Consider the following 24654-nt stretch of genomic DNA (forward strand, 5'->3'; position numbering starts at 1 on the left):
GCTTTTGTGTGAGTGTTTGTCTGTTTTGGCAGGACAGTGCATGGTGTGGCTCTCTGACTCTCACAGTTTAAAAATTTGGCTCTGTGTCGAACTGTTCGCCACCCCTGCTTTATTTTGTATGTTTCCATTCTCTTTGGATTGGGTCAGTATTGTTACTCATAGCAAATTAGAAAAGTTAACATTAAAGTCTAATAGCAATATTTAAGCAAGATTTAGCAAATCTTTTAGCAAGCCTACTACCAGTCTAGGATCTTATGTTTCTTCTTTTCACTTTGGCTCTTCTCTCTCTTCTGCTTCAGTTAACAGTTAACTATTCTCTTCTTCAACCAGAAAGGCTTAGAAGCACTTGGGAGTCTCCCCAAAATGAATACTTTCCTTTCCTGATAGATATACAGAAATTTTTATGATTTTATAAAAATCATCATGAAATGGGGAATTCACAACTCAGATTAGTTAGCTGTTTCAATTAGCCAAGGCATGCTTGGTTGCAAATATCAGAAAAGTCAACTAAGACTTGCTTAAGCCAAACTCATTCTCCCAAGAAGGCAATTTAATGATCACATGAAGAACAGATAAGGTATAAAATAACTTCTTAAATGCCTAGATCCAGGAGCTGACATGATGTCACCAGGAACCTGGTCTTTCTATCTCCAGCTTCCTCTATGTAACTTTGTTCTCAACAGAATCATTTCCAGATGTACCAGGATGGCATGCTTATATGTCTGTAGAAATAAAGATAATATCTTCCCACTGTTTAACAAATTTCTGGGATCTGTATCACTGGATCAAAATCAAGCATGTCCCGAACCATTCTCTGGCTATGTCCCATTCATTTGCTTGGCAAAGACTGGTCATGAGCTCATGTTTGGAGCCCCATCTGAGAGGATGTCACCAGAACCAAGGGCAATAGATGCTGGTCAGGAAAAAATACCACAAGTTATTCTATTTATCTTTATCCAATAATTTTCTTATATGCAGTGAGTTGAATTGAAAACTTGCTTCCAAGTAGATACTAGAAACAAAGTCCTGGATAACTTTTGTGCTTCTTTAAGAATGCAGCTCAAGAATTCTGTAAATATTCTCTCATTCCCATCTCAGCAAGAATGGGTATTGCCCTTCATGTTCCTAATATTCTCAGTGCTATGTAGCTGCACATACCACTCAGGATAATATTGATGCTTACTTATTTTTGGCCTCAATTTATCATGTTGTCCTGGAGGATAAATGCTATATTCTATTTGTCTTAGCTTTTTTGATAAGCTAACAGCTGATACAGTCATCTCTCTCAAAATCCTTGGTTGAAAAAAATACGAGTAATGTGAATTCATCTTCCCAGTTCTTGAGAATTTTGTAAGCCCTTTGGGAAGATAGATATGTAACTAACTTATTGAAACACAAAATTATTCTTGAAACAACAGCTATATAAGCAAAAGTCTGAGAAGCATAAAAGAAATGTAGTAGATATTTGAAGATATTCTTTGTTATTTTAAATCTAAATCTGTTTTCCTTTCATGTCTACCTACAGCCTTAGTTCTTGCAAAATTCAGATAAGTCTATCTGTTGTTCTAATATCTGAGACAATACCTGACAACACATATGGTACCCAGTCAGTATTTTGAAAAGAATGAATCACATCAGTGATGGGAAGGGTGGAAATATGCATTGCTGAAGGATGGCATACACTGTATGACTGAAACACAACAATAAACAATTTCATAACTATAGAGCTTAAGTAGAGAAAATTTAAAAGCGATGGTGAAAATTTTAAAAAATTCATGTTCAGAATTTCTGAGGCCCCACAGGACCATAATTGATGAGCACTCACTAAGCTTTCTTCTGAGGATTGCTGCTTTTGCTGCTTTTATTCTGTGATTGAGAATTGTGGAAGCAGAGATAAACAGATGGGAATATATTAAGCTGAGAAACTTCTGCACCTCAAAGAAATAGTGTCCAGGATACAAGAGCCATACACTAAGTGGGAGAAACTATTCACCCAATACCCATCAGATAAGGGGCTAATATCCAAAATATACAAGGCACTGACAGAACTTTACAAGAAAAAACTAAACTCATCAAAAACTGGGGAGAAGAAATGAACAGACACTTCGTCAAAGAAGAAATACAAATGGCCAAAAGACACATGTAAAAGTGCTCCACATCACTAATCATCAGGAAGATGCAAATCAAAAAAACTATGAGGTATCATCTCACACCACAGAGATTGGCACACATCACAAAGAATAAGAACAAGCAGTACTGGCAGGGATGTGGAGAGAAAGGAATTCTTAGTCACTGCTGGTGGGAATGCTGTCTAGTCCAGCCTTTATAGAAAACAATGTGGAGATTTCTCAAAAAACTGAAAATTGAATTCCCATATGATCCAGCTATTCCACTCCTAGGGATATACCCTAGGAACACAAAAATACAATTCAAAAGTCCCTTCCTCACATCTCTATTCATTGCAACACTATTTACAATAGCCAGACTCTGGAAACAACCAAAATGCCCTTCAACAGAGGAATGGCTAAAGAAACTATGGTACCATTTTGCTGGGCCTATGCAAACAACGGCGATTGCCACTTTCACACCTTTACTACTGTATTTTTTGGGGAGGTTTGGCCACACCCGTTTGGCTATGCGCTCAGAAGTCGCTCCTGGCTTGGGGGGACCATATGGGACGCCGGGGGATTGAACCGCGGTCCATCCTACGCTAGCGCTTACAAGGCAAACACCTTACCTCTAGCGCCACCTTCCCGGCCTTACTACTGTATTTTTAACACATATTCTTTAAGAAAGGAAAAAAGCAACCTAATGAACTTAAAAAATATAATAACTGTAGTAGAACACCTTTCTTGAATACAGGCAGGGGATGGGAATGAGGGAGGGGGAAGTAGGGGTGAGAATGTTGCATGGGTGAAGGGGTGTGTTCTGTTTGTGACTAAAACCCAACTATAAGCATGCTTGTAATCATAGTGCTTAAACAAAAAAATTAATAAAAAAAGAAACTGTGGTACCTATACATAATGGAATATTATGCAGCCATCAGGAGAAATGAAGTCATGAAATTTTCTTATACATGATGTGCATGGAATCTTTTATGCTGAGTGAAATAAGCCAGATGGAGAGAGATAGACACAGAATGGTCTCACTCATCTATGAGTTTTTAAAAAAAGTAAAGACATTATTGTTATAATTCCAGAGACAATAAAATAAATGGCTAAAAAGACCAGCCCACAATATGAAGCTCACAACAAAGAGTGGGAAATAACTACACTAACAACTAGCATGACAAAGTTAATGAATGAGAGAAGTAGAATGCCTGTCTTGAATACATTGGAAATCTTAAATGCCATTATCTTTATGTCAGTTATACCACCATAAACCTGGGAGTTAAGGCATTTTGTTTGCATGTGCCAGCCCTAGTTTAAACATTGGCACCTAATGGTCCCTCTGGCATATCCTGGTTCATCCCTGGAAATCTCCAAGTATTCCATATGTGTCCTTGGATTCTGGCATTGAATCTCAGGTCTGGTTGTCTTCGAATTACAAGGGGGGGGGGTCCTTGGGCTTCCTGCTCACTGCTAACAAAACTTATTCTAAAGCACTGAAAGAAAAGGTAGAGCTACAGGCATACCATCAATTTTGCTTTACCTTTATATTCTGAGCATGTATCAAGGTACATAGATAAACTGCATGCCCTAAATAAAGAAATTTTGAAATAACATATATAATCTAGAATCCTTCTATCTTATTGCTGAATTTAGGGAAAATGGGTATATGATTCCAATGTCATTCAAATAAATGAGAGACAGTGATGAGGACTTGAGTGGCTGGATTTTGTACAATCTAAATTGCCCCCTCTGCACCTTCAATTCCTTTTAGATATTTTTAGAAGCCCTACGTCCAAACAAAGCTCTGCAAGGAAAATTTATACCTCCAGCACCATCACCATGTGTGTGCTATGCAGCCAAGCAGAAAAACAATCAGAAGCATATTTGATGAAAGAGAAAGCAGCAGAATGTGAGTCCCTGGGCAAAGCATGTTGAGGAATGTAGCCCAACAGCTGCTTGCATTAGAATGATTGCTTTATATTTACGAAAGACAGGGAACAATAAGTAGTTTATAGCTATAATCTAACACAAATGACTTGGGAAAATATTCTTAATGGATATTTCATTGCAGTGTCCCAGGACATTAAGAAACCCAACAAGGAACACTATGAATTGGCCTTCATTGATCTGACTAATCCCTGGTGACTGACTACATGTTAAACCATTTCTCTAAACAATTTTTAAATAAATGATTTTATTGAAGAGAATTTAGAGAAATGTGAGAAGTGAAAAAAAGACAGTAAGATACAAATTTAGGAGAAAACATGGCTTTCTTTCTCCAGAGGGGGAAAAAGCCTCTGCACAGTTTTTTTTCTTTTTGGGACACACTCAGCAGAGCTTAGGGGTTACTCCTGACTACATGCAGGAATTATTCCTGTGGTGCATGGTGGACCATGTGGGATGCCAGGGATCAAACTCAGGTCAGCCACATGTGAGGCAAAAACCCTACTCTCTGTCATATTGCTCCAGCTCCAAAGCCTCGGTACATTTTTTGCTCTCCCACTTAGAGAGAAATAGACTTTGCCAAAAATCCACAAAACTCCAAGGGCATAGACTCTACGAAAGACTAGCTTCCTGGCTTCTTAGAGATTGAATCCTATATTCTGGGCTGCACCAAAGCAGAGAAATTAAGTGTGACCTTGTAAATATCAGTTCCTTGTTACCCTTCTCCCATTTCCTAATTGCAGGGATGTTACCATGAAAAAAATCATTTTCCAAACTCCATTCTGGAAAATGATATCTATCCGTGTGAATGCTGTGGCCAGGTGTGTTATCAAATTGGCAGGTTGGCAAGGACTCTGGTTTCTATAAGGGGTCAGCTGAAAGAGAGGCAGTGGACTCTGGTAATATTGTGTATTCTCTACTGTATGATCACATGAGAGAGAGAGGACCTAAATAACTAAGGCAGCAGAGGTCAAATGGTATAATGGGAATTCAGAAAGCAATTGTCCTTTCGTATGACCTTCTCTCCAATATCATGGAATTGATTGTGGTTTTCTTAGAATTTTCCTAATAATGTCTAGAAGAGACAAAGAGATCAATGGTGCAAATCAAAGTGTGTTGAGTGTGTGGTCCACTTGAACAGTTATACATACATGTGTACAATATGAAAACTAGCAATGTAAAAGAGTAAGCTCTAACTTTCCTGCCAAAAAGAGCACAAATTAGGAGTGTAGAACAGAAAATGAAGCCCCCGAGCTTGGGAAATCTTAGCAAAGATACAGGGCCTTCAGAAAAACTAAGAGGAGAATAGGCTTAATAGAATAATGACATGAGTAGAGAGCTTTAGGGAAGAAATAGAGGTCAGAGGTAATATAGCAGGCAGGGTTGTTGCTTTTTGCTCACAGACAACCAGAATCTGATCCTTGGCATCCCTTATGGTTTCCTGAGCATGGCCAGGAGTAATTCCTGACTTTAGAGCTATTTTAACCCCTGAGCATCATTGGGTGTGCACCCATCCTCCTACAAGAGTACTGAATTAAAAAAAGTCAAGAGATAGGTTATAAATTGAAGCATCCTATGTGTATTTAGAGAGAGAGAGGGACATAGGGCTAGAGGAAGCTTATACTCCTGGCTAACTGCACATGAATTAGAGGCTATTGAAGTCACACAATATTGGGGTAAGGAAGATAACTCAAAGCTCTACAGAGTGGAGACCTGGCTCTGATTCCTAGAACAACAATGATCCCTCAAGATATTTTACTCAGTGTTAATCCACATAAAATATGGGCTAGACTGCAACATTAATAAAAATTTAGATAAATAATGTGAATCTAGGCCCTGAAGAGATAATACAGGGCTTTAGGTATAAGTGTTGCAAACACTTAATTATTGTTCAGTCCCAGCACCACATGGTCCTCTGAAAATCACAGGTTACAGCCCTGGAGGTCCCTAAGTACTACTGGGGTGGTCTGAGTGCTCCCAAGCACTAGAAGATCTGAGCAGTTCTTTATCTTGGGCTATCACATTCAACTAGCATCCTGGTTAGTTGAAAATTAACAGAGGGTCTCCCAAGTCCCCTGCAAACCACATGGTACATTCCCAATACCCAACAAAAAATAAGAATTTTACAAGTATTTTGCACATCTGATGGCAGTTTAGAGCTCTGTTATCTGACCTTTGTAGAGGAACTTCTTAGTTGGTATGGCTACAAATTGGCATTTGCAGTAAATGAGAGAGGAGTTCCTGGTAGTAGAAATTGCATAAGACCAACAAACACGGGGCCCAGAGAGATAGCACAACAGCGTTTGCCTTGCAAGCAGCCTATCCAGGACCAAAGGTGGTTGGTTCAAATCCCAGTGTCCCATATGGTCCCCCGTGCCTGCCAGGAGCTATTTCTGAGCAGACAGACAGGAGTAACCCCTGAGCAACGTCGGGTATGCCCCCCCCCCAAAAAAAAAACCAACAAACACATATTTTTAATTAGAGAAAAATAGCAAAATTCTTTTCCTTATGTTAATCTCCAGAGGGAATAAGTTTTGAGAGAAGGCAGTCCTTGCCTAGGGGTGTCAGACCCTCCAGTATTCTCAAGTGACAAGAGATGGCTTATACATGGGGTGACTAATATAAATTGTGCCCTTGATATTTTGATGCGCCCTCAAATTAAACTATTTGTGACATGAAGTCATTGAAGTGGTTTCCATAGCTTAGAAGTTTTCTGTGTCAGAAATCTTCTATTCAGTGATCTTTAGTATAAATTCCATTTCCTATCTGTGAAAGGCTAGTTGCAATCTTGTCCCTGGCAACTGGTTACAATCACTTTTTATGTATGTATGTATGTATGTATGTATGTATGTATGTATGTATGTATGTATGTATGTATATTAAGGTATCTCAATTTTACAAAATTTTCTACAGTTGAGTTTTAAGCATATAATGATCCAACACTAAATCCTTCCACCAATCTCTATTTCTCTCCACCACTGTCCCCAGGTTCCCTCTCATGCCCCAGCATGGGACAGGCCCATTTTTAAATTTTAAATTATAATATATATATATATATATACACACACACACACATAAACACCACCATCATTTTGAACTAAACTGAAGTGTTACAGGAGATTTTCAAAAAAAAAGAAAAAACTCACAGGAATATAAAAGATGATGCTTTAAAAAAAAGAAATGTTTGCTGGCTATGCAAATAAAATGAAACTCATAGGAATTTAACAAATAGATTTTGCTAGGTTTTTTCTTTGTCCACCACACCTAAGTCAAAGGATGTACTCAACTATGATGATAGCTCCCTTTCTGGAGTAGGGCCTCTCTAAGTTTTAGTCACTTAAAGGAAAGGTCATGTACTTTTCTGAATCTTTTGACCTTGTCTGACTTCTAGTAAAAACAATCAACATGACAATGCTTGAAGCAGCTGCCTTGTCATATGAGCTTTCCCTTATCTTATCTTCTTTACACTGAAATATGTTTTAACATTTTTTAAATTTTTTATTTAATTATATTTTATTTATTATTTATTTTTTATTTTATTAAAAACATTATAATTTACAAAGTCCCTCATTGTTGTGTTTCAGACATACAATGAATCAGGGCCAATCTCCTGACCAGCATCGACCTTCCTCCACCAACGTTTCCCAGGTGCATCCCCTAGACCAGCCCCCTGCTCCAAAATCTGACAGCCTGACAGGCCAATTTTAAGCTTAGATTGTTAAAGTTTGGGTCTCTTGATTTCACTATTGTTGCCTTTGGCATGGGTATTTTGTTGTCCTTTTTTTAACACTACCAATGCACCTGAGACCACTTGACATCTGAACCCCATTCTTCCATATTTGTGTTTCTCCTCTTCCACTCAGTTTCTTTTGTTCTCCTTGCTATACTCAGGAGCCAATGGTGTTCAATACAACTATCATTTAGACTATTGTGTTTCTTCATGCAGTTGTTCTAAATATCACATAAAAGTGATATCATTCTATACTTATCCTTCTTCTAGCTTCATTTAACATAATATCTTCCCAGTTCCATTCATGTTACTGAAAATTGCATGATTGCATAATTTCTTACAGCTATGTAGTATGCTGTTGTATGTACCACAACTTCATGATCCACTCACCTGTTGTTGAACATCAGGATAATTCCAAGTCTTAGCTATTGTACTGAGTGCTACAGTGAATAGTAGTATTCATTCATTCTTTTGGATGAATGTTTTTCTGTCCTGGGGATAGATATCCAAAAGAGGGATTTCTGGATCATATGGCACCTCAGTTTTGGGTTTATTGAGAAACATCCATAAAGTTTTTCATAGGGTTTAGACCAGGCATAATGCCCAATAGCAGTAGATGAGAGTTGCTTTTTCACGACATCCTCACCAATAGCGGTTGTTCCCAGTATTTTTGATAGGTGCCATACTCACTGGTATAAGATGATATCTCATTGTTGTCTTGATTTAGATTTTCCTAATGATAAATGATGAGTATTTTTTGGGTGGAGAGGGCCACATCCATTTGATGCTTAGGGATTACTCCTGGCTACTCACTCAGAAATCACCCCTGGCTTGGGAGGACCATATGGGATGTGGGGGTATTGAACCATAGTCTGTCCTAGGCTAGCACTTTCAAGGAAGAGGCCTTACCTCTAGCGTCATCTCTCTGGCCCTGATGATGAGTATTTTTTATGTATCTATTGGTCATCTGTTGGTCTTCCTCAGAAGTGTCTGTTTATTTCTTTTCCCCATTTTTGATGGAATTTTTAGCATTTGTGGAGTTCAGCTTTTTGAACACTTTGTATATCCTAGATATCATTTATCTGATGTGTTGAGTGCAGAAATTTTCTCTCAATTAGTTACCCGTCTTCTAATTTTAGTCTGTGTTTCTTTCACCATAAGAAACTTTTTAGATCTATGCCTGCCAAGTGGGGCCCGACTGTGAGAAACTGTGAGTGCTGCCTGTGTGTGTTTGTCTCCTGACCTGTCTCCTGAACCTCTTGGGAGTGGGCTGAAAAGGGCCCAGAAAATTTGCTGTCCCAGAGGCTCATTCAAGGGCCTGAACGCCAAGGAACTGCTTCCAAATGTGAAAACCGGTTATAAGCAGTACTTTGCAGAAGGCAGGTCCCCTGTTTATGACGTCAGGCTGGGAAAATCTAAGAATCTATGCTTACCCAGTGGGGCCCGACTGTGAGAAACTGTGAGTGCTGCCTGTATGTGTTTGTCTCCTGTACTGTCTCCTGAACCTCTTGGGAGTGGGCCGAAAAGGGCTCAGAAAATTCACTCTTCTGGAGGCTCCAGAAGAGCCGCTTCACTATGTGGCTGTGCGCTCTTTCTAATGAAAGAATGCCACTGCAACAAGAAGAAAAAGATTACAGTAAGAACTGTGCTAAATAACTGAAGCCCAGCATTTCTCCCCGGACTGTCTTCTCTGCGGCATGCTCAGCCCTAAGATTTGATCCAGAGTGAGGCTTCATCCACAGAGGACTTCCTTACCTTGGAGACAAGTTGACACAGCCAGAAAGGGCAGAGCCAGAGGAGCATGGCTGTGTACATTATTTAGCCAATGAATACCGCCACAACACGTAGAAAACCCCACAATACAAGTGTGACAATGGGGAAACAATGCAGGCCAGCATCAGACATAGAGAATGAAGATGACAATTCTGATGACCAGAAAATGGCCAACCAACTTACCAATCTCTCAGATAAGGATTTTAGACAAGAAATATGGAAGGTGCTCAAAGAACTCAAAGAAACCATGGATCGAATTGAACAGGACACTAATAAGAACTAGGAAAATATGAAGACAGAAATCACAAAACTTCGGACTTAAATAACAGGTGAAATAACAGGCCTGAGAAACTCAGTAAACTAATTGAATGACAAAATAAATAAGCTCTCAAAAGGATAACAGAAGCTAAGAATAGAATTGGGGCTGTGGAAGATGAGATAAATAAAAACTCCATACAGCGGGAGAGATAGGGAAAAAACTTAAAGCAAATGAACAGACAATGGAAAAATTAGTCAAAGAATGTGAACAGATGAAAATAGAAGTCTATGATAAGCTCAACAGAAACAACTTAAGAATCATTAGAGTCCCAGAAACCCAGGAAGAAAATTTCCAAGAAGAATCAATGGTCAAGAACATTATTAAAGAGAAACTGGTGAATTAAATTAAATTATTAAAGAGAGCTGGAGAATATATGTGATCAAATTGTGCAAGCCCAAAGAGTACCAACCAAAAGAGACCCCAGAGAAAAAAAACACCAAGACACATCCTAGTCACAATGACAAATCCCACAATAGAAACAGAATTCTGAAAGCAGGAATATCAAAAAGGGAAATTACATAAAAGGGAGCATCGTTGAGATTTACAGCAGACCTGTCACCAGAAATACTCAAGGCCAGAAAGCAGTGGTGGGACATACTGACAAAACTCAATGAAATAAATGCATCACCTAGAACACTGTACCCAGCAAAACTCACTTTCAGATTTGATGGAAAAATACATGGTTTCACAGACTAAAAAAACAGCTCAGAAACTTTACAGACTCAAAACCAGTCTGAAGAGAAAAACTGAAAACCTAATTTAAGACAAGACTGACCAAAAGACACACCAAATTTTGATATAAAGATGGCATTAAATCCCAAGACAATTCTTTCAATGTCAATGGACTAAATGCACTAATTAAGAGACAGAGAGTGGCTAAATGGATCAAAAAACTCAATCCAACCTTCTGCTGCCTAAAAGAAACGCACCTGAATAGGCAGAACAAGCATAGACTCAAAATAAAAGGCTGTAGGAAAATTATCCAAGCAAACAACACCCATATAAAAGCTGGAGTGGCCATACTAATATCAGATGATGCAAACTGTTTTTGCAAAGATGTAAGGGAAAAAGTTGTAAGGGAAAGTTGTAAGGGAAAAAGATGGACATATTGTATTAATAAAAAGATATGAAGAGCATGAAAAAAATTACTCTCCAAAATATATATGCACCAAATGAGGGGCCAGAATAATATTTAATACAATTGTTGACAAATCTGAAAATTAATATCAAAAAGAATATACTAAACCTGAGAAGAGAAATGGAAGAAAGATGCCTAGTAGATATATATAGGACACTCCATCCCTAGAAACCTGGATTAATATTTTTCTCAAATGTACATGGGACATTCTCCAGGATAGACTACATGCTAGCACATAAAACATACCTTCATAATATCAAGAAGATAGAAATTTTGCAGGCTACCTTCGCTGACCACAAGGCTCTGAAATTATATGTGAATTACTAAAGGACACAGAAGAAAACCTTTAACACCTGAAAGTTAAACAGCCTCATACTGAATAACCAGTGGGTCTGAGGTGAAATCAAGGAGGAAATCAAAACTTTCCTGGAAACAAATGATAATAAAGACACAAACTATCAGAACTTATGGGACACAGCAAAAGCAGTACTGAGAGAAAAATTTATAGCTTTGCAAGCACACATCAGGAAGTAAGAAGGGGCCTACATAAATAGCTTAATGACACAGCTCACAGAATTAAAAAGTGCTCGACAAAAGGATCCAAAAATAAGGAGACAGAAGGAAATAACAAAGCTGAGAGTAGAAATCAACGAAGTGGAAACCCAAAGAACAATCCGAAAGATCAACGAAAGCAGAAGTTGGTTCTTTCAAAAAATAAACAAGATTGATAGACCACTGGCAAAACTAACAAAGAGACAGAGAGAAACTTGATAACTCGTATTAGTAATGAAAAAGGGGAGATCATTACTGATATGGCAGAGATTTAAAGGGTAATCAGAAACTACTTTGAGAAACTCTATGCCACTAAATATGAGAACCTGGAAGAAATGGATAAATTCTTGGACTCTTATAATCTTCTGCGGTTGAATGAAGAGGATGCAGCATATCTAAAAACCCCCATCACTATTGATGAAATTAAAATGGTAATCAAATGTCTGCCCTAAAACAAAAGTCCAGGCCCAGATGGATTCACTAATGAATTCTTTCAAACTTTCCAAGAGGAACTACTACCAATCCTGGCAAGACTCTTTCATGAATTCGAAAAAACAGAAACACTTTCAAATAGCTTTTATGAAGCCAACATCACCTTGATACCTAAACCAGACAGAGGTACTACGAAAAATAAAAATTGCAGACCAATATCACTGATAAATGCAGATGCAAAGATCCTCAACAAAAATCCTGGTAAATATGATTCAATGCCTCATTAAGAAGATCATCCACTACAATCAAGTAGGTTTCATCCCAGGAATGCAAGGCTGGTTTAACATCCATTAATCTATCAATATAATACACAACATCAATAACAAAAAAATAAAAATGACATGATCATCTCAATAGATGCAGAGAAAGCATTTGATAATGTCCAACACCCATTTGTGATCAAAACTCTCAGCAAGATGGGAATGAAAGGAACCTTTCTCTATATAGTTAAGGCCATCTACCACAAGCCAGTGGCAAATATTATCCTCAATGGAGAAAAAATAAAAATCCTTCCCTCTAAATTCTGGCATAAGACAAGGCTGTGCTCTCTCACCCCTCCTATTCAACATAGCACTGGAAAACTTGCTATAGCGATTAGGAAAAAAAAAGATATCAAGGAAATCCAGATAGGAAAGAAAGAAGTTAAGCTCTTGCTGTTTGCAGATGACATGATACTCTACTCCAGAAAATTCTAAAGACTCTACCAAAAAGCTTCTAGAAACAATAGACTCATACAGCAAGGTGGCAGGCAATAAAATTAACACACAAAAATCAATGGTCTTTCTATACACCAATAGTAATAAGGAAGTAATGGACATTAAAATACAACCCCATTCACAATAGTGCCACGCAAACTCAAATATCTTGGAATCAACTTGACTTAAAATGTGAAGATCTATACAAAGAAAACTATAAAACTCTTCTTCAAGAAATAAGAGAGGACACATGAAAATGGAAACACATACCCTGCTCATGGATTGGCAGGTTTAATATCATCAAAATGGCAACACTCCCCAAAGCATTGTACAGATTTAATGTGATCCCTCTAAAGATACATTCTTCAAAGAAGTGGATCAGGCATTTTGAAATTCATTTGGATCAATAAACACCCTAGAATAGCTAAAGCAATCATTGGGAAAAAGAATATGGGAGGCATTAATTTCTTCAACTTTAAACTTTACTACAAAGCAATAGTTATCAAAACAGTATGGTATTGGAATTAAGAGAGGCCCTCACATCAGTTGAATAGGCTTGAATACTCAGAGAATGTTCCCCAGACATACAGTCACCTAATTTTTTATAAAGGAGCAAGAAATCCTAAATGGAGCAAAGAAAGCCTATTCAACAAGTAATATTGGCACAACTGGCTAGCCACTTGCAAAATATTGAATTTAGACCCCCAGCTAACATCATGCACGAAGGTAAAATCCAAATGGATTAAAGACCTAGATGTCAGACCCAAAACCATAAGATATATAGAACAACACGTAGGCAAACACTCCAGGACATTGAGACTACAGGCATATTCAAGGAGGAAACTGCACTCTTCAAGCAAGTGAAAGCAGAGATTAACAGATGGGAATATATTAAACTGAGAAGCTCCTGCACCTCAAAGAAAATAGCGCCCAGGCTACAAGAGCCACCCACTGAGTGGGAGAAAGTATTCACCCAATACCCATCAGACAAGGGGCTAATCTCCAAAATATACAAGGTACTGACAGAAATTTACAAGGAAAAAACATCTAATCCCATCAAAAAATGGGGAGAAGAAATGGACAGACACTTTGACAAAGAAATACAAATGGCCAAAAGACACATGAAAAAATGCTCCACATCACTAATCATCAGGGAGATGCAAATCAAAACAACGATGAGATACCACCTCACTCCCCAGAGACTGGCACACATCACAAAGAATGAGAACAAACAGTGTTGGTGGGGATGTGTAGAGAAAGGATCTCTTATCCACTGCTGGTGGAAATGCCATCTAGTTCAACCTTTATGGAACTGACATGGAGATCTCTTTAAAAACTGGAAATCGAGCTCCCATATGACCCAGCTATACCACTCCTAAAAATATACCTTAGGAACACAAAAATACAATACAAAAATCCCTTTCTTACACGTATATTTATTGCAGCACTATTTACCATAGCAAGACTCTGGAAACAGCCAAGATACCCATCAACAGATGAATGGCTAAAGAAACTGTGGTACATATACACAATGGAATATTATGCAGCTGTCAGAAGAGATGAAGTCATGAAATTTTCCTATATATGGATGTACATGAAATCTATAATGCTGAGTGAAATAAGTCAGAGAGAGAGAGAGAAAAAAATGCAGAATGGTCTCACTCATCTATGGGTTTTAAGATAAATGAAGGACATTTGTGGCCTTATCCCCCCATTCTTCACAGGTAACTTGATCTTACCTGCAAGAACTGGCGCCCGAACAGGGACCTAATCCCCTGGGTCAAAAGCCTCATATAACCTTCCCAAGACCACTCCCTGGAATGGGAATGGTCTTACAGGTAAGATTACATGTAATATCTGGTTCCAAAGACCCCTCCCAGAAATGGGCCGGTCTCAGGTAGATACACCTACATCCAGGTGGATTTATATAAAGGCAGGGTTAGGATTACAAAAGCTTCATTTTTATTTCAGAGAAGGGGTAAATATGATTCCACCTGGATTTAGGTGTATCTACCTGAGACCCGCCCATTTCTGGGAGGGGTCTTGGGTACCGGATATTACATGTAACCTTACCTGCAAGACCCTCCCATTCCGGGGAGTGGTCTTTGGAAGGTTATATAAGGCTTTTAACCCAGTGGATTAGGTCCCTGTTCGGGCGCCAGTTCTTGCAGGTAAGATCAAGTTACCTGGGAAGAATGGGGGGATGAGGCTATACTGATATGGCCTCATTCCCCCATTCTTCCCAGATTACTTGATCTTACCTGGAAGACCCCGCCCATTCCTGGGAGGAGTCTTGGAAATTTCAGATAAGGCTTTGACCAGAGAGGATTAAGGTCTTTTGGCCTTTTTGGCCCTTTTGGTCTTTGGCCAGGATGGAGGTTGGAGGTGACATGGATGAAAGAATTAAGGTGCAGGGCTAGCAAAGAATGGCGTGCATAAATGGTTAGCAGCCACATTTGTTGGCCAGGGCAATAAAGATGTTATCTCTCTGGAAGCCTGCCTGTGAGTCAGTTCAATACCCGTCGCTTTCCTGGACCAGACCTGCCAGTTAATGGGGGATGGAGCCACATGTCCGAGGTCTAAGGACAAAGGCTTCCATCCACCATCCAAGGCCATCTTAAGGGCTGTTTTGCTATATCTGGCGCCCGGAACTTGGATGTAAACCCTGGACCCAACAAAACAGCAAATATGGTGAGATTTCTGCTTTTCAGTTTGATTTTGGGCTCTTTTCGAATGGACTGAGCCCAAAACCCTGGGCCATGTAGAACCATGTTCAAATATGGCCACAACCCCTTCCAGGGGCACATCAGCTATTAAAACAGAAGAGGGGAAAATATGGATCACCCCCATCCATGGCCCAGAACTGAAACTTTGTTGCTGAAAATTCTTTTTCCAAGGATTTCGGCCTCCTCAGAGACTGATAAAAGGCTTTGGTTGGAAAAGTACCAGGAAGAAAAATCTTCCCTAAATGGACTGTCTCCTGAATATGACCTTCAGCCTGAATTTTGATTTCGACTTTGAAAATTTCGGACTGGACTTTTAACTTGAAACACTTCAAATTTGAACACCCAAATGCACCTGGTGAAGCTGTGGCCAAGAGCTGCGGCAGTGAAACCTGCTTCCAAAATGCCGCAGCTGCAATCAGCCAACAACGCACCAACATCACGGCAAAGAGCTACACTTACAAATTCTGTCCGCTTGTGGAGACGGCAGCTGTAGCTGGCATCACTCTTAAGTGATTCAGGCTGCTTTTACTGTAGCCTGCAGCCGGGCGGGGCAGAAAAACAGCTGAGTGCCCTAGCTGTGGAAGACAAGCTTCTGCTCTGACCAGACGGAAACAAAGAACCCAGCCCTGAAGCAGCTGCAGGACCTGGGACCACATGGTCAGCAAAAAAACTCCATGGCAGTGAAGCCACGTGGTTAGAACAGCGTGGGACAAACTAGTGTCTGGACTTATGGTTTTAGGTGAAGGGTAGTTTACACATAGTTGGTGATGGGATAAGTTTTAGTTATTTAGTGGTTTAAACATTTTAAAAAAGGGGAGTAATACAGCTTAGCCCATTTAAAGATCTTAAATAATAACCGCTTGCATCTAACTTTAATCTAAGTCATGTTCTTGCTAATTTAATGTGCTTTATTGTTTTCCATAGTTAAGGTTTTCATTGGTGTAATGGTTTACTATGTATTTTTATGTATTGAGCCTATTTTTAAAATGTATGTTATGCATTTATGCTGTAGTACTTGTGTTTAGGGAAGGTTAGTAGAAACAGAAAGTTCCCCCAAAATAGTTTAAAAGTATAGGAACATTAAAGTTCCAGTATAGTGCTTGGTAAAAAGCATTAACATAATTTTAAGTTACAAATGTATGGTGTATTTTGCAGAAATGTTATTTTAAGATAGGCTGATATATTAATTTTACACTTTAAAGATTGTTGCTATGGAAATATTACCTGCCTTTGGCTATAGGAGGAAGCCACATAACTTATGCCTTTTGTCTTTATGTAAAAAAAGGGGGGGGGGCAGATGTAGCCCCACCCCCCATTCTAACCAGGTAACTTGATCTTACCTGCAAGACCCCGCCCATTCCTGGGAGGAGTCTTGGAAAGTTTAGATAAGGCTTTGACCAGAGAGGATTAAGGTCTTTTGGCCTTTTGGTCTTTGGCCAGGATGGAGAGGAATTGGCATTTAACTGGATGGAGAGCTATGGCTGAGGGAGAAGCAAAAAATGCAGGGCTGAATGAGTAAATGGTTAGCAGCCACATCTGTTGGCCAGGGCAATAGAGATGTTATCTCTTTGGAAGCCTGCCTGTGAGTGAGTTCAATACCCGTTGCTTTCCTGGACCCAGACCTGCTGGTTAATGGGGGATGGAGCCACGTGGCTGGGGCCTAAAACAAAGGCCTCTATCCTCCATCCAACACCATCCTAAGGGCAGGTTTGCAACAGACATTTTTACAATAATAATTTTCAGACACAAAAGAGAAAAGAGCTGGAAGTTACAGCTCACCTCATGAAGCTCACCACAAAGAATGATGAGTTTAGTTAAAGAAATAACTACATTTTGAACTATCCTAATAATGAGAATGTATGAGGGAAATAGAAAGCCTGTCTAGAGTACAGGCGGGGGTTGGTTGGGGAGGAGGGTTATTTGGGACATTGGTGAGGGGAATGTTGCACTGGTGATAAGTGGTGTTCTTTACATGACTGAAACCCAAACACAATCAAGTTGTTTAAATAAAATATAAAAAAAGAAACTTTTTAGTTTGATGTAGTCCCATTTATCCAGATTTGTTGCTATATCTCTTGCCATTGGTATCTTATCATTAAAGACTTATTTGAGGTCTAAGACTTGGAGTGTTATGCCTATGTTTTCCTCAATAAAATTCATAAATTCTGGTCAATATCAAGGTCCTTAATCCACATTGAATTGATTTATGTTAAGATGTGATATATGAATCAATCTTTAATTTCTTACACGTGGTTATCCTATTATATCAGCACCATTTGTTGAAGAGACTATCTTTATACCATTTCAAATTCTTGACTCCTTTGTCAAAGATTAATTGACCATATACTTGGGGGGGGTAGTTGTCACTGGATAGTCTATTCTGACCCATTTGTCTGAAAGTCTGTCTTTGTTCCAAAACCATGCTATTTTGATGACTGTGGCTTTGTAGTAGGGCTTCAAATTAAGTAATAAAATGCCTCTCAGTTTCTTGTTTTTCAATATAAATTTGACTATCTTATGTCTTTATGGTTCCACACAAACTTTGTAATCTATTGTTCTAAGTCCTTGAAGATTGTCTGAATTAGAATAAATGCTGCATTAAACTTATGTAGTAGTTTAAGTAAGATAGTCATTTTGATGATAGTGATTCTTCCAATCCATGAGCATAGAATGTTCTTCCATTTCCTTAGATCTTCTTCAATTTCCTTCTAAAGTGTTCTGATGTTTTCTTGATATAGGTCTTCCATCTCTCTTGATTGGTTAATTCCTAGGTACTTGAAAGTTTTGGACACTATTTTAAATGGCATGACTCTTTGATCTCTTTCTCCTCTGAATCATTATTTGTATAAAGGAATGGAATTGGATTTTGTGTATTGATTTTGTAGCCAGCCACTTTGCTATATTGGTTTATTGTTTCTAGAAGTCTTTTTTGGGATGCTTCAGGGGTTTCAATTTATACCATCATGTCATCTGTAAATAAAGATATTTTGAGTTCTTCTTTTCAGATTTGGATTCCTTTGATTTTCTTCTCTTGTCTGATTGTTAATGCTAGGACTTCTAATACTTTGTCAAGTAAGAATAGAGACAATAGAAAGCCGTCTTGAATATAGGCTGGGGGAAGAGGGAGATGGAGGGGCATTGGTGGTGGGAAAGTTGTGCTGGTGAAGGGGAGATGTTCTTTATATAACTGACAACCAACTACAATCATGTCTATAATCAAGGTGCTTAAATAAAAATATTATAATTTATAAAAAAAAAGAGGGAAGACAATGAACATCTTTGCCTAGTGCCTTAGTGGAAATGCTTTCATTTTTTTGCCATTAAAAATAATGTTGACTGTGGGCTTTTTATAGTTAGCTTTACTATCTTGAAGAAGGTTCCTTCCACACCTGTTTTGTGAGGATTTTCATAATGAATTGGTGTTGGATTCTGTCATATGCTTTCCTTGCATTGATTGACATAATCCTGTGGTTTTATCACTCCTTTTACTGATGTGGTGTCTGATGTTTATTGATTTGCATATGCTGAAATATCCTTGCAATGCTGGATTGTTGCATTGCTGCAACCCACTTGGTCATGATGTATAATTTTATTGATGTGTTGTTGAGTTTGGTTTACTAAGATTTTATTAATATTTTTGTATATATGTTTATTGGTTTGTAGTTCCTTTCTTTGGAATGAGTGTGATGTTAGCTTCATAGAAGACATTGGGGAGGGTTCCCATTTCTTCAATATTTTGGAAGAGTCTAAGGATCAATGATAATAATTCTTCTCTGAATGTTTGATACAACACAACCATAAAGCCATTTGGGGGAGTTTCTTAATTACTGTTTACATTTTATTACTTGTAATTGGCCTGTTTAGGCTTTCTGCTTCCTCCTCATTCAGATTGAGGATCATATATTTCCAGAAATCTATTCATTTCTTTCAGGTTCTCTAGCTTAACATTATTATAAACAATTGTTCATAATAAGCACTCATGGTGTCTTGGATTTCTTGAGATTCTGTTGTAATCTCTTTCCTTTCATTTCTGATCTGATTTATTTGGATATCTTCCTAATTTTGTGAATTCCCTATGTTTGTCTATTTTGTTCATTCTCTAAAAATACAGCTCTTGATTTCATCAATTGTTTTTATTGTTTTCTTTGTTTCTGTATTTTTTTTTCATTTTGGGGGATTTTGGCCACACCCTCTGATGCTCAGAGATTACTTCTAGCTATGTGCTCAGACATCGCTCCTGGCTTGGGGGACCATCTGGGACGCCGGTGGGGGGGGATCGAACCATGGTCCGTCCTAGGCTAGTGCAGGCAAGGCAGATGCCTTACCCCTAGCGCCACCACTCCAGCCCCACTGTATATTATTTCAGCCATTTTAAAAATTATTTCTTTTATTCTTCTTGTATTTTGGTTCCTTTGCTGATAGTTTTCCAGATATTTAATGTGTGCCTTTAGATTGTAGATTTTTTTTCTTCTCCAGTGCATATGGGTCATTTTCCAGGATAGACCACATGCTGGCCCATAAAACATATCTCCAGAAAATCAAAAGGATAGAAATTGTACGAACTATGTTCTCAGATCATAATGAACTAAAATAAGAAGTGAACTACAGAGGGACACAGAGGAAAAAGTTTAACAACTAAAATTAAACAGCTCACTACTGAATAAACAGTGGGCCAGAGATGAAATCAAGGAGGAAATTAAAAGATTCCTGGAAACAAATGCTAACAAAGACACAAATTATCAAAACTGATGGGACACAGAAAAAGTGGTACTAAGAGAAAATTCATAGCTTTGCAACCAATCAGGAAGGAAGAAGGGGCCTACATAAATATCTTAATTACACAGCTTATAAAATTGGAATGTGATCAATAAAATGAACCAAAATTAGATAGGCAGAAGGAAATCACAAAGCTTAGAGAAATTAACAAATTAGAAATCTAAAGAACAATTCAAAAGATCAATTAAAGCAAAAGTTAGCTATATAAAAAATCAATAAATCAGTAGCAAAACTCACAAAGAAAGAGAAAGAGAAAACTTAATAAGTCAGATTAGAAATGAAAAGGGGGAGGGGAGGAGCGCGCAGCGGCAGTGAAGCCTGCCACAGCCCCAGCGACTGCCATAGCAACAGCCCCAGCGGCTCTGGTGAGGACGAGAGGGCAGCGGCGAGCGGGTGGGAGGTGGTGTCGCTCCTGGGCAAGCTGCTGGGCACCGTTGCCGTGGGCCTCGCGATGGCCTGGAAGTCCGACGGCTCAGCCACTCGGAGTTCATCCACAACCTCCGCAAAAATAGAACCATCAAGACAGATAAAGTATTTGAAGTCATGTTGGCCACCGATCGCTCACACTATGCGACATCAAACCCTTCCATGAATTCTCCACAATCCATAGGATTCCAAGCAACAATTAGTGCTCCACATATGAATGCGTATGCACTAGAACTTCTAGTTGAACAATTGCATGAAGGAGCTAAAGCTCTTGATGTCGAATATGGAAGTGGAATCCTTACTGCATGTTTTACACATATGGTTGGCTCTACAGGGAAAGGTCATAGGAATTGACCATATTAAAGAGTTGGTAGATGACTCGATAAATAAATAACGTTAGAAAGGATGACTCAGCACTTCTGTCTTCAGGGAGAGTGCATTTGGTTGTGGGGGATGGAAGACTGGGATATGCCGAAGAAGCCCCTTAAGATGCTATTCATGTAGGAGCCGCAGCCCCAGTTGTGCCCCAGGCACTCATAGACCAGCTAAAGCCTGGCCGGAAGGTTGATCCTGCCCATGGGCCCCGCTGTGGGGAATCAGATGTTGGCAGTATGTCTGCCTGTCTTTGGGTTTACCTCATACCTTTGGGGAAGGGACGTGAGACTTGGATGGCACACTTTTTCTTTCTTTTTTTAAAGCTACTTTGAGCCAGTTTAGTCATTTCTAAGGGCATCTGGTTATGAACCACTGACGCTGCATTGTGTGTGTGTGTGTGTGTGTGTGTGTGTGTGTGTGTGTGTGTGCTACTAGGCAGTAGCATAATACAGTAGTGGCATAGACTTTAACACATTTGTAACTGCATTGGTAAGATTTTTTTTTAATTTTATTATTTTTTTTTTGTGACTGAAGTTCATTACACAGAATTATTTACGATACATAGTGACAATGAATGAAGGGCATTCCCACCACCAATGTTGTCCTCCCTCCACTCCTGTTCCCAGCATGTCTCCCACATCTCCCTCCTTTACCCCCCAGAATCCTAGTGCAACTGGTCTCCACCTTACAGCTTGTTATAGGGTGGGTATCTATTCTGTTTGGTGTTCCAGTCTGGTCATTTTTTATTTACACTACATGTTCATATGACTGGTCCTGGTATCATTCTTTCCCCCCTCAATTTATGAGGCTGAATGATTCAAATTATGCTATTCTGTTGGAGATAAAAAGGTTAAGGAAAAGAGGAGAAAAAATTTGGTATCAACTACTAAAAAAAAAAAATCACCTAATAATATCCACAAAAGTGGAAAAGAAAGAAAAAAGTGGAAGAAAAAAGAGAAGGAAAATAACATCAAAATAAAAAATAAATAAAACAGGGCCGGGCGGTGGCGCTGGAGGTAAGGTGCCTGCCTTGCCTGCGCTAGCCTAGGACGGACCGCGGTTCGATCCCCCGGTGTCCCATATGGTCCCCCAAGAAGCCAGGAGCAATTTCTGAGCGCATAGCCAGGAGTAACCCCTGAGCGTCACAGGGTGTGGCCCAAAAACCAAAATAAATAAATAAATAAATAAATAAATAAATAAATAAATAAATAAATAAATAAAACAAAACCAGAAAAAGTGCTGCAGTGGCAGGGTTTGGTGTTACCTCACCTTTTTTTTTTTTTGTTTGTTTGTTTTTTTTTGTTTTTTTTTTGTTTGTTTTGTTTTTGTATAGGCACAATAAGTATTGGGGAAGGAAGGAAATTTCCGTGGCCTAAGAGATTCAGGGTTTCTCCACTCTTGAAGCATATTGTCATGAGAACAACCACTGGCTCCATACCTTCTCATTGCCATATCCCAGGGTTTTGTGTGTGTGTGTGTGTGTGTGTGTGTGTGTGTGTGTGTGTGTGTGTGTGTGGTGTCAGGAACCTTTCCTCTCTGTTGTGGATGAGAAAATAAGGCCACTGTACAAGCAATCTTGGTATTTTGACGCTGCATTTTTAATTGTTTGGTAAGTGCTCACTGGCCATGGAAACAAAGGCTTTAGTCTGAAAGGAAGGACACTATCACCTCCTGACCCTCATTCTCCTTTGTGAAGAAAGAAAGGGAAAGGTGCTCCTGACCTAGATTTTGATGGTGTCAGAATTCCACGGGAGACAGAGAATTCTTCCTCTCTGCTTGATTTTTCTCGTGTCAGCTGGAGTCAACGATGTCTGACCCCCTGCTGGTTTTGCATCCAACTTTTTTAGATATGTGGAAAAAAAAACCCATGTTTTTTGGGGGGCATGGTGGGTGGGACCCAGTGCCATTCTCAGGGCAATGTAGAATTGGGAACAAAATCTGGGCTCCTGCTTGCAAAGCATGTGCCCTAGTTCTGTGGGGTTCTCCTGGTCTCACCAACATTTCAAGGCCTTAAACTAAGTTCCTGGAGGGGGGGGACTTTTCTGTAAGCCCTCCCCACTAAGTGCCCAGGTCTCACAAACCCACCCCAGGGCCAGCAGCATGCACCATTATCTCCAGCTCTGCATGCTTCATCATTGCAATGCCTACCTTTGATGTTTTGGCATAATCTGAATATTTTGTTTGAAGCCAAGATCTCTCTTCTTTCACTCCTTCTCCCTCCAGTCCCTAGTCCCCTGGTGGGAAGGAGTGACAGCAAATAATAATAAATAAATAATAAAATAAATAAGTAAATAAATAATAAAAATAATACATAATAATAAATTAGCTACAGATTACTTGAAACTAAATGTGAAAGTAAGAAGGGCTTTGCAATGTCCTTGTTGTAGAATTTAGTTGACAAAAGTACTTATTTTAAGGTTATTTATTTCACTAATAAGTAAAATAGTTTTTATAAGTTTAATCAGCCTTGGTTGTGTCTTCTGGAAAGAATGATACCTTTGGAATGAATGAATGTTGTAAAATGGTTATGAATTGAATTCAATTTGTTCAAAACAGTTTTACTTTTAAATAAATCAGATTGTCAACTTCTGAAAAAAAAATGAAAAGGGGGAAATCACTATATATATTACAGAGATTCAAATGTTAATCAGAGACTACTTTGACAAACTCTATGCCATAAAATAAGAGAACCTGGAAGAAATGGATAAATTCTTGGACTCTTATAATCTTCTATGGTTAAATCAGGATGATCTAGCATATCTAAACAGACCCATCACTATTGAGGAAATTAAAATAATAATCAAAAGTCTTCCCAAAAACAAAATCTCAGGCCCTGATGGATTCACTAATGAATTCTTTCAAATCTTTCAAGAGGATCTACTACCAATCCTTTTAGACTTTCCAGTAAATTGAAGAAACAGAAACATTTTCAAATAGTTTTTATGAATCTAACATTACCCTATTATCAAAAGCTGACAGAGATGCTATTAATAAAGAAAACTGCAGACCAATATCCCTGATAAACAGATTCAAAGATCTTAAGCAAAATCCTAGCAAATAAGATCCAATGCCTCATCAAGAAAAATCATACACCATGACCACATAGGTTTCATGCCAGGGATGCAAGGATGGTTTAACATATGCAAATCAATTAATATAATACACCATATCAACAAAAGAAAAAACTTAAAAACATATGATCATATTTAAAAGATGCAAAGAGTTTGATAAGGTCCAACACCCATTCATGATAAAAGAAAATTCTTAACAAGAAGGAAATGGAAGAATTTATAATTGGGAAAAGTGGTATCTTCCATTTCCTACCTAAGATATATAGAAGAAAACGCATTTTAAATTGTATTACAAAGCAATAGTCATTAAAAGTATGGTATTGGCATAAAGATGGACCTTCAGATCAATGGAATAGACTTGAGTATTCAGAGAATGTTTCCCAGACATTAAATCAATTAATGTTTGATAAAGGGGCAAGAATTGTAAAATGGACCAAGGAAAGTATCTTCAACAAGTGGTGTTGGGATGGCTGGTCTTTAATTTACATAAAGGTCAAATTCAAATAGATTAAAGACCTTGATATCA

General features: G+C 38.6%; 1 pseudogene; it reads left to right on the forward strand.

Moving 5' to 3' along the window:
* Window positions 1–20656: 20656 nt before the first annotated feature.
* Window positions 20657–24654, forward strand: part of LOC126011890 (protein-L-isoaspartate(D-aspartate) O-methyltransferase-like) — a 35375-nt pseudogene continuing 31377 nt past the window's right edge.

The sequence above is a fragment of the Suncus etruscus genome, chromosome 6 (genome assembly GCF_024139225.1).
Source record: "Suncus etruscus isolate mSunEtr1 chromosome 6, mSunEtr1.pri.cur, whole genome shotgun sequence".
Taxonomy (NCBI): Eukaryota; Metazoa; Chordata; class Mammalia; order Eulipotyphla; family Soricidae; genus Suncus; species Suncus etruscus.